This window comes from Columba livia, chromosome 2, assembly GCF_036013475.1.
Source record: "Columba livia isolate bColLiv1 breed racing homer chromosome 2, bColLiv1.pat.W.v2, whole genome shotgun sequence".
NCBI lineage: Eukaryota > Metazoa > Chordata > Aves > Columbiformes > Columbidae > Columba > Columba livia.
In genome coordinates this window covers 51,115,102-51,127,446 of record NC_088603.1, presented here as the reverse complement: position 1 = coordinate 51,127,446, position 12,345 = coordinate 51,115,102, and positions in this window count along the sequence as shown.

Sequence of the window (12,345 nt, the reverse complement as noted above, 5' to 3'; positions counted from 1 at the left end):
CCAGAAGAGCACTGTGCACCTTCCATCCTCGAGTCAGTTTTGGAGGTAGACCGCCTTCGATCACGGTGGAAAACATGCTGCCTCACAATGTCATATGGAAGTCTTACAGGACACGCAGGTTGCTTGTCTTAGTTACAAATTTACATGCCTGGTCTCTGAAATGAGACCTGGATGGTCTCCACACAGGGTCTATGTCTACTTCTGGGTTTGAAAAATGTATCTCAGTGCTTCAGCGACACTCAGCTGGTATCTGTGTTTCTAAGCCTTGCCAACAGCACGTTTTTCCCTGCATCTGCCAAATTCACCACCCATCAGCTGCACAAAAGCAGTGAGAAAGCTGTCCTGCCTGGTTGTCTTTGCTGAGTAAGTCATGCAGCAGTGAATTAGAGCTGTTGAAGATCAAAATAACCCAGAAAATGGTTTTAACTTCTTTCTAATGTTATCTCCTGCTCCAGATATTTTTGCTCTTTTTCACAAATTAGGAAGAGCATGAAAACCACTCTCTAATGAGACGGTATTTGCAGGGCTGTCTTCTCTTATGCCAAGTCGCCTTTCATGGTAAGTACCTGATGTGAAAAAGGAGATCAAACACTGGAAGTTGGGAAAGCAAACTCACATAAAATGTTTGTGATGTAGTGAGAGTGTGCTGAAAGCCAAGCATGGTAGCAAAATATCTTGTTTCTATGTAGAAAATGGAATTTTCAGATTTGAAAAAGAAAATTCACTAAAGCTATGTAGAGGGGATACAATTGTAGGAAGCCCATCTTATGAGACAGAACATTTGTAGGAACTCATAAAATCTTGGCATATTGAAACAACCATGAAACCCTATGTAAGTATCATCTCACTGATGCAAAATATTGCATGGTACATCTGCTGCTGCTGCCTGCTTTCCTGCATCCAGCTTTGGGCAGGTTTCTAATGCTGGCACTCCGTGTCTGAGTCCCTACACTGCTTGCGAGTCTGGGCTTATGTAGCCTGGGAGGAAACTTGGAAGTGTGCTCTGGGACAAACATATGCACTTATTGCTACATCTCCATTAAAAAAAAAAAAAAAAGAAAAAAAAGTGTCCAAAGCCATCACCATTATTCTCTGTAATTGCCATAACCCACAGGTTGTGACCCTTGTGACAGAAGCCTTTATCAGAAGGAAGAATAGTGGGGAATGATTTCAGTATCATTGTTTGGCTCTGAGTGCAAATCTTTATGGGCAACTTGACCATAGAGTTTAAAACACAAGATAAAGCAGTGTGGTACTTGATGGTGGCAAGAAAGAAAAGCGATTGAACTGCCGAGATGGCAGCTGGGGAGGGAGTTGCTGTAGGGAGGGCATGTGGGGCAACAGTAAAAGTTTGGGAGAGACCAGCTTCTTTTTGCTGCTAAAAGCCAAATTTTCGTCTTGTCAGCTCCTCCTCTCCCTGGGCAGAAGGAAGGGAACTTTCTGTTCTGCCTCCCTGGGGCTGTGCTGGATGGGACACAGAAGGAGGCTCACGGGGAACTGCAGTTGGAGTGCTGCTGGGAGAAGCCTTTCAAGGACATACTGTACGAGACTTTAAAAAGAGTAACAATACCATTGCTTATTCGCTTCCTTTACACATCCTAAATTTTACTTCTTTACTTCTGACTCAGTTTGTATGCCCCAGGCATACAGTGTGTTTAGTGATGTTAGATGTGTTTGCAGCGGCTTTCTCTCTTTGGTTTTGCCTAGTCAGGTTTATCTCATTCACTAGTACCATGTCCTCTGATGAGACTGGATTAAATCATTGCATTTGTAAAAGAAGTCAATTAATTCCCATGTCAGCTCTTCACTCCCCAAGCTCACCTGATGTCCAGGGGAAAATGTGTTCAGTTTTGACTATATAGTAGTTTTCTCTTGTAGCTTTTCTTATTTTATTCTCTGAGCAGACAAAAGGCATGGATTTGGATGCAGCTCAGCCACATGTCCCTCCTCATCTTCCACAGGGAGGAAGGAGGCCTCAGGGCAGGAGAGTAGTTCTCTCTGTCAGACCCATCAGTCACTGGCTCAGAGTAGCCATGCTGCAGCTAATTCAGACTTTCTAGTGTCAGTCTTGATATAGTGGATCTGCTGGGGGGTTCACTTGGCTGCTCCATGGAGTACCATAATTTCATTTATTATCACCTTTATGCTGGATGGGATTTTTCAGGTCTGCTCCTTCTAGGTGTAAGCCTGCTTCTCCTGGCATCAGCAATGGCTTCACTTTGAGAGCTCTACAGCATTGTCCAAGTGTCTAGCATGCTCTGAGTGGTGGTGGTGGGGAAGTGGCATTTGTAATCTCCTTTCTAAGGTTTTGTCCTTTCGCCACTTTCTCTTCTCTCAGGTGAAAAAAAGATGGATGCTGAAACCAGACCTCAGTACCCTGAGGGACCATCTGGTCATTTGGGTTCAGAATGAATTGCCTGACAAACCCTTCCAAATTTCTGCAGCTGTTTCTCTCCGAACCAGGAAAAGGTATTTAAGGGACGGAGGGTTAAAAGTTAGAAACACAATGGTGTTGGATACTCATAGTCCCTCCTGCAAGGGTCTGGAGGAGGTGAGGGAAGGCACAAATGTGTAACTGGTCAAACTGCAGAGTAGGGCGCCTTTCCTGGGTGCAGAAGAACCACTAACCACTGACTCTGAGGCAGATTGTTGGTGCTCTAGATGGGTTTAAAAAAGTTCTGATGCATTGAAACTTGTCACCTTAGGCAAGTGCATGTGTAGCTGCTATGTTTGCATAATCTGTTCCCCAGCACAACATGGTCTCCAGTGAATGACTTTCCTGTTCTTCACCCTGCAAAGGACTGAGTGATGTGGATACAGAAAGTTCAGGTGGATTCACATATGAAAGCCTGAACAAGTAGTTGGAAGAGAAATCTCTTGAGGGTAACTAAATAGGCAAACTGCATTAGGCTTAGGAAATCCTCTGAACTGAAAATAGCTGGAGGTGGGGACAGTACTCAGGGGAAGTGCCTTATATTAATATCTTTGTCCTAGTCTTACTTTTCCCTGGATATCTGGTTATGGACACCATTATTATACATTCTGCATATTAAACGTATTTATCAGTCCAGTCCTAACAAAACTAAATACATTTCTGTCTGACTCCCCAAACAATCAGGTCCCAGAAAAAAAATAAGTGGTAACGTGTGGGGGGTTAGGGAAATAACAGGAAAAATGGAGAGGGGTTAAAGTCCAGTAGTCAAAAATGAAGTGGTTTGGGCCAGCCTGCCCCACTGCCCTGAGAGGGAAGAACAGGATCTGACTATGGCTTTATGGAAGGAGCACAGTCACAAGGGACAGGGTGCCCAATGGGTGTGCAACAGCTACCCCATGGAAGGTAAAATCAGTCCCCAGAGCCAGCAAAAAGGGGGGGAAAGGCCAGGGCAGGGCCTGCAGCATCTGCGCTGCTGCAGCAGTAGGACCCCACCACCCTGACCCTATTGGGAGGTACTGCAGAGGCAAAGTTGCTTGATAGCCCTATGGGCTCCTTGGGAAGCACCTTGCTCACCTTTTGGGGTAATGCACTGCCAGGACTACATGTGTAAGCAGTGGTAGTCTTGCTGCATCTCCTTTTGCTAGATCTTGGAGCACTAGTGATGACAAACAGGTCAAGGTGGCCCTCAGGACAGCACATTAGTCAGCAAACAAGCCTGCTGACAGGTAACCCATCAGTAATGCAGCATTTTCATTTATTCTGGGCTGTCTAAGCAGATATGCTGATGGCCTCCAGTTTAGACATTCATGTACATTGTCTGTCCTGGTACCTGCATGCCAGTCTTTCCTGGGAGAATGAGCAGAAGTGATTTATCAGCTCTTGAATAAATCCAGACCTTGTGCTGGCAGGCAGAGATACTCAGCTGTCACCAGAGAGAAGATGAAAAGGATGAGTCCAAAGAGGAACAGGAAGCGTGTTCTTCTGTGATTTCAGTGGGCTACAGGTCCAGGCATTTGCATGCATTATCTGAATTACTGGGGAAAGCCATGAGGCTACAGGAGTTAACAGCAATTATTTCCATATCAGAGGGGTTTCTGAATAAGTATCAGAACAGACATTTCGCCCTCTGACTGTTGTGGGTGCTGTGTTTTTATTATCATTTTTTTCTTTTCTTCTAGAGATCAGAAAGAGTAACAGCTTAATCTTGTTAAAGAAGCCTTAATTATTTTTTAAGCAGAAGTCTGGCTCTGATATGAGGTTCATAACTTACATCTATAGATGGCCAACCTTGAGTAAGCAGGAAACATTTAGATTCATAAAAAGGAGAAGACAAAATAATTTCTGCCATTTTCAGAGAAAAATTTCTTACTGTCTTCTAAAATATATTATGTATCGAGTGTGCATTAATATTATTGGTTAAAACTCAGAAAACTATACTTTAAAGTCTTAGCCACACCATCTGTTTCTCTCCCTGCTCAGTGCCCTAAGCATATGGCCAGAGAGAGCATATTTCTTTTTCCCTTCTCTTCTGTCTCCTTTTTTATTCTGCCTATACTCATTACTTTAGATATCCTTACTCTGAATTTATGTGCATAAGCCTTTTATTTGCCTTCTCTCTTAATCCAGCTGTGTGATTCTGAACATCATTTAGGCTGGACTGGCAACTCCACATTTTGCCTTGTCAGAAAAATTATTCACCTTAATGTATATTCATTCTTCTAAATCATGATATATAGGGAATTGAATTGGTCCTAAGGATGTTCCTTGTGTCACTTTAGTGCCTGTTTCCTGTCACCAAAGGCCATTTTCTTGTCAATTCACTCTTCTGTTTCCAAACTACAGAGAAATCTTGGTGATAAGGTGAAGCTGTTATCTACTGATAAAAATGGCTTTGAGCAGCCCTTGTGAGCCCTATGTGTTTTTAACTACATGGTTCTTCACTTGAGTGAAACTCCTTGAATAAGACCCTTTTCATGCTAAATAACTTGAAAAGCACTCTGAAGAGTAATATTTTTGCTAATACCATGTTACTTGTGTTGGTCTTCAGGTTCAAATGCCTAGTTGGCATATTTCCCTCTCTTAGCAAATATATTGACTGCAGCAAGAAGGTATTGCTTCACTCATTCTTGCCTCTAGGCAGTCTGAGTGCAGCGCTGTTTTTCTGACTGTGGAAAACCTCTGAAGCTACAAAGAAACAAAACCTAATGAAGGTACAGCTGTCTTATTTTTGCAGCTGTTGTAGTGATGAAAGCATTTTCAGCACTGTGCAACTCTGCGTGGAGAAAAGGAGGCTGAGGGGAGACCTTATTGCTGTCTACAACTATCTGAAAGGTGGTTGTAGCATGGATGGTGTTGGTCTCTTCTCCCAAGTAGCAAGTGATAGGACAAGAGGAAATGGCCTCAGGTTGCGCCAGGGAAGGTTTAGGTTGGATATTAGCAAACATTTCTTCACAGAAAGGGTTGTGAAGCATTGGAACAGGCTGCCCAGGAAAGTCGTGGAGTCACCATCCCCCCAGGTGTTTAAAAGGCATTTAGACGAGGTTCTTAGGGACATAGTTTAGTGCTAGAGTTAAATTATGGACTTGATGATCTTGAGGATCCCTTCCAACTTAAATAATTCTATGATTCTATGTACTTCCATTAAATCTCTTCCCTGAACTTGTTCTTTCTTCAAAGCATTGGGTTTCATTAATACTTCTGTGTTCCTTGAGCCATGCAGAGCTTCCATCTGGGTTTGTGTCCAAAGCGTGAGGCTCCACTGCCAAAGGATATTTTCCAATGCAGGTCTGCTGGGAGTTGCTCATGGCTGTTTATACAGAAACTGCAGGATTAGTGCCCACAGAGGCATATCACAGCAGGGCTACTCACAGATTACCATCTTTCTATGGAAGCAGCTCAGCTGCAAGAAGACAGACAGGTCCTGCACAACCATCTCTTCAGCAGAAACTGAATATTCTCAGTTCTCTTTCTATACATGAGCCCTACCTAAGGAAAAAAAAAAAAGGGTGTGGGGGGGGGTGGTTTGGGGTTTTCAGAGCTCATTATAGCCTTTATTACAGTGATGTGTCCAAAATACAGAATGGCATTTGGATTTTTGTTTTTGCTTCAAGGGAGTTGCTGTGGTGGTATTTCAGTTTTACTGTTAACCAGTACAGCACAGCAGAAAGTGGAGAAACAGATGTGTTGATGTCCTTAACAGGATTTCTTGATAAAGGGATGTTTAACCTTAATTGACTTATCCAGATGCATAAAGGTTTCATAAAATAAAAAATGCATCAACATATGGTACAGACTTGATGTTTTCATTCCAGTTTCATTGGTGACACAATCCTACAGTAAAAATTTGAATGAGAATTAAACCACCCCCGTTTGGAAAGAAAATAGAACTGCTCAGTAGGAAAACTACAGAAACAGCCTTCTGTTGTCAGGGATGAGAACAATGTTGCTGCCTTTCACCAGCAGAGCAGGGAAAGCTGAATGCTACTGGGAAACCATTGACATTTCTGCCTAATATCTGTGGAGCATTTTGCACACAGTAGAGAACAATATGACCAAAGCTGATGTCCAACATAACAGCCAAGAGTATTTTTTCTCTCTGGTATGGGAAATGCTGTGTTAAATACAACTATTACAAATGTTTATTTGAAGGAAAGATGATCTTTAGGTTAGGGCTTTGGCTTGACACTTGGGATATGTTGAGTGTTAGGTCTGCCCAGTGCCATAGGCAAATCATTCAGTATCTGTCACCCTCAGTTTCATATCTATAAAGTTCAGACCCTAATTATTTCTTTTGCTTTGTCTTTTGAAGAGAACAGGACTTTCAATGCCTAAAATACAGATGTCAGAAACTGAATCCCTGTTAAGTTTGAGGAATGCTCAACGTGACTGCACCCAGCAGTGGGATATCTCTCCCTAGTAAACAGAAGGGGAGAAAACCTGTCCAAAACAAGTGATTCCTACCTTCCTGAAAGAAGTGTGGCTCTTACCTTGTTTTTTTCCCCCTGAAGGCAGGGCAGTGCATTCCATCTCAGCAGCAATGCTCTGCCTGGGGCTGCTGAGCTTGATCTCCCTCCCCTTGCAGGAAAGGGGACAGGGAGGACCCTGAGGTCCTCTCTAGGGCCAGACTGTAGCACCAATGCCTCTCAATATTTTATTTTCACAAACAACTGTGAAAGCACAGAGGAAAATGCCATTTTCATTTGTGTTGAAATTCTCTGCAGAAGAAAAAGGAATCCTTTGTGACCTCTTGCAGCGCAGCTCTCTGCCCCATGTAGCCTGGATATCAAACCCTGGTGTGACAAAAACACAGGCAACAGGTCACTTCACCCACCACCCAGAGATGGCAAAGTGGTTGTCAGCATCTGTCCTTACTCCCTGAGTATCCCAGTGAGCATCTGAGGCTCAAACAAAAGACCAAGGTCATGGAAACCACAGCAGATGTGAAATGCCTTCACTTCAGTCAATTTTATAAATTGCTTCTGTTTCGGTGGCCCTGAAAAATATCTTTCTTTTTCTGTTGAAAAAATATTAACTGAGTTGTGAGTTGCCATGGATGCGGCATTCGGTTTATTGCAGACTTTGTTTCTTACTGTGCAGGACCTCATTCTCAGCAGTCTCCTGGGCTTATAAATATTGAATAAATTGGACCACTTTTTCTCAGAAGTCAGAGGCAAAATTGCCACTAACTTAAAGGTGTGGGCTCAGGCCCATTATATATTGTGTAATATTTTTTAGAACATAGATCACCTCTATTTTGGCAGTATCCTGATTCCACCTAGCAAATCAGGCTTCTAGTCAGGTATAAATAAATCTTCAAAACAATAAAGGAAAAAAAAATCCCTTTCCCTCTATAAGCCACCACAGGAGACTGTCCCTGGGAATGGTTTTGGCCGGGACTTCATGGCAAGTGTTCTCACGAGTACACAGAAAACTGTAGAGAAACTGCCTCTGCATTGCAGCAAGGTATTTGAAGAAACCCAAGTGATCTGCATATAGTATGTTGTTTAGCTGCAGTAGTTTTCCAGCCGGCCACAGTGTCAGGGACTGAGTGGATGGTGCTGACAGATAAACATTTGAGAATTGCTTGGACTGCCTATAGCTGCAATTACTGTAATGAAACTAAATTTGTCTCTGGCCCTGTCATAAGTTATTTGCAAAGAAATGGGAAGGGATAGGGTCTAAATCTTCAAAGCCAGTTGGCAATATAGCTAAAAAAAATTATGGAAATTGCCTTATACTCAGTTGTTCATTCGTCTCCCGCTCTAAACCATTATCTTTCTTTTCAGAGGAAGGAGCTCTGCAGATGCACAAATGTCTGTATAAACAGTTTTTCTCTGCAGCTTAATCTTAAGCATTTCTTCAGTGACCATTAAAAAAAAAAAAGAAAGAGTCTCAACATTTCAGGGCCAATTTTGTGGCTGAATTTCCTGAGCTCTGATGCAAACTATCAGACTTCAATCTTTCCATTTATCTACCTGTTCAATTCAAGCCACACAAGGACATCTTGGACTACCACGGAGCACACAGTGTCATGAAAGCAGGGCAAGACACTCTACAGTCATAGAGCCTGGGGCAGTTTTCATGCAGGCTTGCTCCTCTGCATTTAATAAGGCATCTTATCACACTTGTGGTGGTAAAAACCTCCCCTCAGACTTCCTCATTTTCTCAAAAAATTCAAAGCTGTCTACAGTTGGTGACCCCCACCCTGCTCAAGTGACTTTTGCATGCAAAATAAGATGTCTAAAGTCAAGAAGTATAATGTAATGACTTGGCCAAAGTTGCTTTAAATAGTGGTATCCATCATTATTATTATTTATTCAATGCTGACAGGTTATTTCACTTGTTTTAAACAAGCAAAGAAAGGAAAACATTGAACTTCAATTCTCCTACCTTAGGACTTGTTGTAACCCACCTCACTCACTCCAGTGTCAGTCCTGATTGAGAGCAGCATAAGTAAAGGGAGAATTAGATCCACAGTCACCTTCCCAGACAGGGTGAACAATCCAGTTCCTAACTGGGTTGGTTAGAAGGAGACACTTTTTAATTTGCCAGGTTGATTAAACTGGTTCTTCTTTCCTCCACGCACCCATTTTAGATTCCCAGCCCAGAGGGTACCTCTGTGTTCCCAGGGCTCAGGCCCAGGCTCAGCTGGGACAAGGAGGCAGCCAGGAATGCATCAGAAGCTGGGGTGCTCCTCTGTAACCTGAGAGAATCTGGGGCTACAGCACTGGGATGGAGTGACACAGCCTCAGGCATTTCTCTCATGATTACCTCAAAGGACAAGAGCTTGGCAACTGCCTTAGGGATACACTGTGTGCAGGTCAGCATACGACTCACAGGAGACCTATAGAGGGCAAGGTATATGTTTGGCTTTCCTCTGCAGCCACACAGGTTGTGGCCTCGCATCTTAATTTTTCTCCATTAAAATAATCTCTCTGCAGACACTGGCATCTTTATGTTTCATCTGAGTAAGTACAAGCGCCAAGAAGCACCTATGCCCTGTCCCATCCTATCCCCGAAAGAGTATCTCTGTCCTAATATGATTCCCTTTGCAAGAGTCAGGATGGAGGCACTGGACTCCCAGCTTCATGCAGTTAGGGTTTTAACCCTTCAGTACCTGCTGCTTTTTTTTTTTTTTTCTCTCTTTTTCTCTTTTTCTCCACACATGCTGTTCTTGCAAAGGCATGTTTTTGACTGGAAACCAGTTCTCTAGGACAGGAAGAAAGGGACAGAGAGAGAAACGCTCAGGGCTGGTCCTCACTTCTTGAAAATAATCAAGAAAATAATCAAAAAATATCTTTTCAAACTGAGAGCTTTTTGTCCTGCACTGACTGAAGTTTTACAAGTTATGGAAAATCAGTGCAGGGGAGAAGTAAATTCTGGAAGAGAACTGCAACAGCACCCAAAGGACACCATGAGGATTACTGGACCATACTGGGTTCAAGGTGATTGGAAATACTGCAGGTGAAGGGCAAACGCCACCTAACAAAAAATAGTATGGGTTTGACTTTAAACAAGAATTTATAAATCTAGGCTTTGAGAAGCGAGAGAGGACTGGAAGAATGAATCATCCCAAGCAATTTCAGGGTAGTTTACATAGTCCGGCATTTTATGTCAAGCCACCCAGTTCTTCTATTTTTAGTAGAACTAGAGATGGGTCCAGAATGTGAGGATTAGAGGTAATACTTCCCAGCGTCTGCAGATCTTTGTATAGAGATTTTTGGCTCAACCGTCAGCAAAGATTACGTGCATCTGCAGAGTTTGGAAGCAGAATTATATATGTTTTCTTTTTCCAAAATTCAGGCTGCGTTGTGTTTCAAGGCTTTGGATCAGAAATGTTTGGACAAATCAAAACCAGAAGTGTCTGAATTGTGAGAACAGTGAAGGAAACAAAAATTTCAACCTGATGATAGGTTTTCTGTCATTCATAGAACATACCATGCAAAGTCATAGAATCATATAATAGTTTGAGTTGGAAGGGACCTTGAAAGGTCATCTAGTCCAACCCCTCTGCAATGAGCAGAGACAAGTTGAACTAGATCAGGGTAAAGAAGCTATTAGAAGTACACTCTTATTCTTATTTCATAATTAGGCTATACAATATCTACAGTTAATTACACTGAAAGTTTGGAAGTACAGAAGAACTTTAATAAGTAATACAAACTTGTTAAAATACAATTTGATTTTATTTCTGTAAAGGCTCAGTTGCTCTAATCCTCTTCACCCTTTTTTTTTACTTTTTTTTTTTTACATTTACTTGGATTTAGAGGGAGATTTCAAATACCTCAAGCAATGTTGATTCTTCCATCAGGAAGACCTTGGTTTGCCATGACTATGGCTGATAGCTATGACTGTTTTCTCTGTTATGTCTCTGAAGTTAAATTATCTTACCTGTATAAATGAGATATCTATATGTGAAGACTAGTCCTGGGAGGAACACTTTTTATTTACTTTCACACAAAGACTGTACATATGCATGTTTTCCTGTGGTTTGTTTGGGGTTTTTTATTGATGTGATGGACTGATATTCTTGACACTAAGGTGATTCCTGTCAGCCAAGGATTTTGCCTAGGGGCATTTTCTGTTCCATCAGGGTGTCACAGCACAGCACAAACACTGTCTTCACCAAGGTGGTCACATTTTCCAGCTTTTCCCAAGCAGCCAGACTTATGTTAGACACGGAAAGCCAGGCTGCTCTTGCAGCCACTGCAGGGAACAACACAAGTACAGGGCAGCAGCTACTTCTGCAATCCCTGAACCCAAATGACTGGCTTTCCTCCATGTGTTGCACTAGAAAATAAGATGTTGTGGGGTCAGATAATCTTATGGTATTTCTTGAGACAACAGTCAAAAAAGTGACTGTTTCCTGCAAGGCTTTTATTCAGGTGATTTTACAGCCATTTCAAGACAAAGCAAAGCTACTCTAACCTTGATTTGATTAGAGGATTTGACTTCATCAAAACCATACACTCAACAAGCACTTATGTCAGAGCTCCTTATGTTGATGCCCACAAAGTGAAGAATAAGTTCAAATTTATGGAAGTTAATGAATTTCCAGTTAAATAAAAGGAGGGGGGTAAATAAGGGAGAAAATAAAAAGGGGGGAGAAACTGCTTTCAATTCTAGTTCCTGGCCTTGTCTGTGAGTCACAGGATCTTGTATGTTCATATGTCTAAAGTATCAGAGACTTCTTTTCCATAGTATTTCGGCTTTTGTTTATGGTTCATGCTGGGGGCAAGAGGGGGATTGTTTTGTTTTGATGGGGGAGAGCCTGTTTTTTGCATACTTTGAGTCATGGGAGACTTTAGTGAGAATTTGCTGGTTAACAGCCAATAGACGTGAGTGCCTTTTCAGTACACAGAGGAAAGGTAAATGTAAAAGACATCTTCTTCTGTGCATTATTGATCCCTTGTAAGACAGTTGAGTTGCTCACAGAACAGACAGTACTGGATTCACACTGGGTGCTGTACAGCACATAAAAATGTCAACTGTTTTTAAAATACTTTTTTTTTTTTAAAAAATAAGCTACTTATAGGGCAGTTCTTCAGCAGGGGAAACTCCAGGAGTTTGCCTGGAGGTCCTTGCAAAAAGCTTGAAGAATTTCCCTGGATTATTTCTATGCATGTGAAGGGATGGAGGGAGGTGCCTCCTGCATCTCACAGCATGGAGGACTAGGGGAAAACTCAGGAGCAATCTCTTAATGTGATGGTTACCATTTCCCCTCCAGCAGCAACAGCACAAAGCCCTCAGATGGTATCCATTGTACCTGTCTCTCCAGCAAACAATTTCCCGAGGACATTTAGCTGTAGTTGTGGGAGGATCTTTGGGACCATAGAGGTGGCATGAGGCTTTACCTGGGACCATAGAGGTGGCATGAGGCTTTACCTTTCCCTGAGGCACACACTATGGTG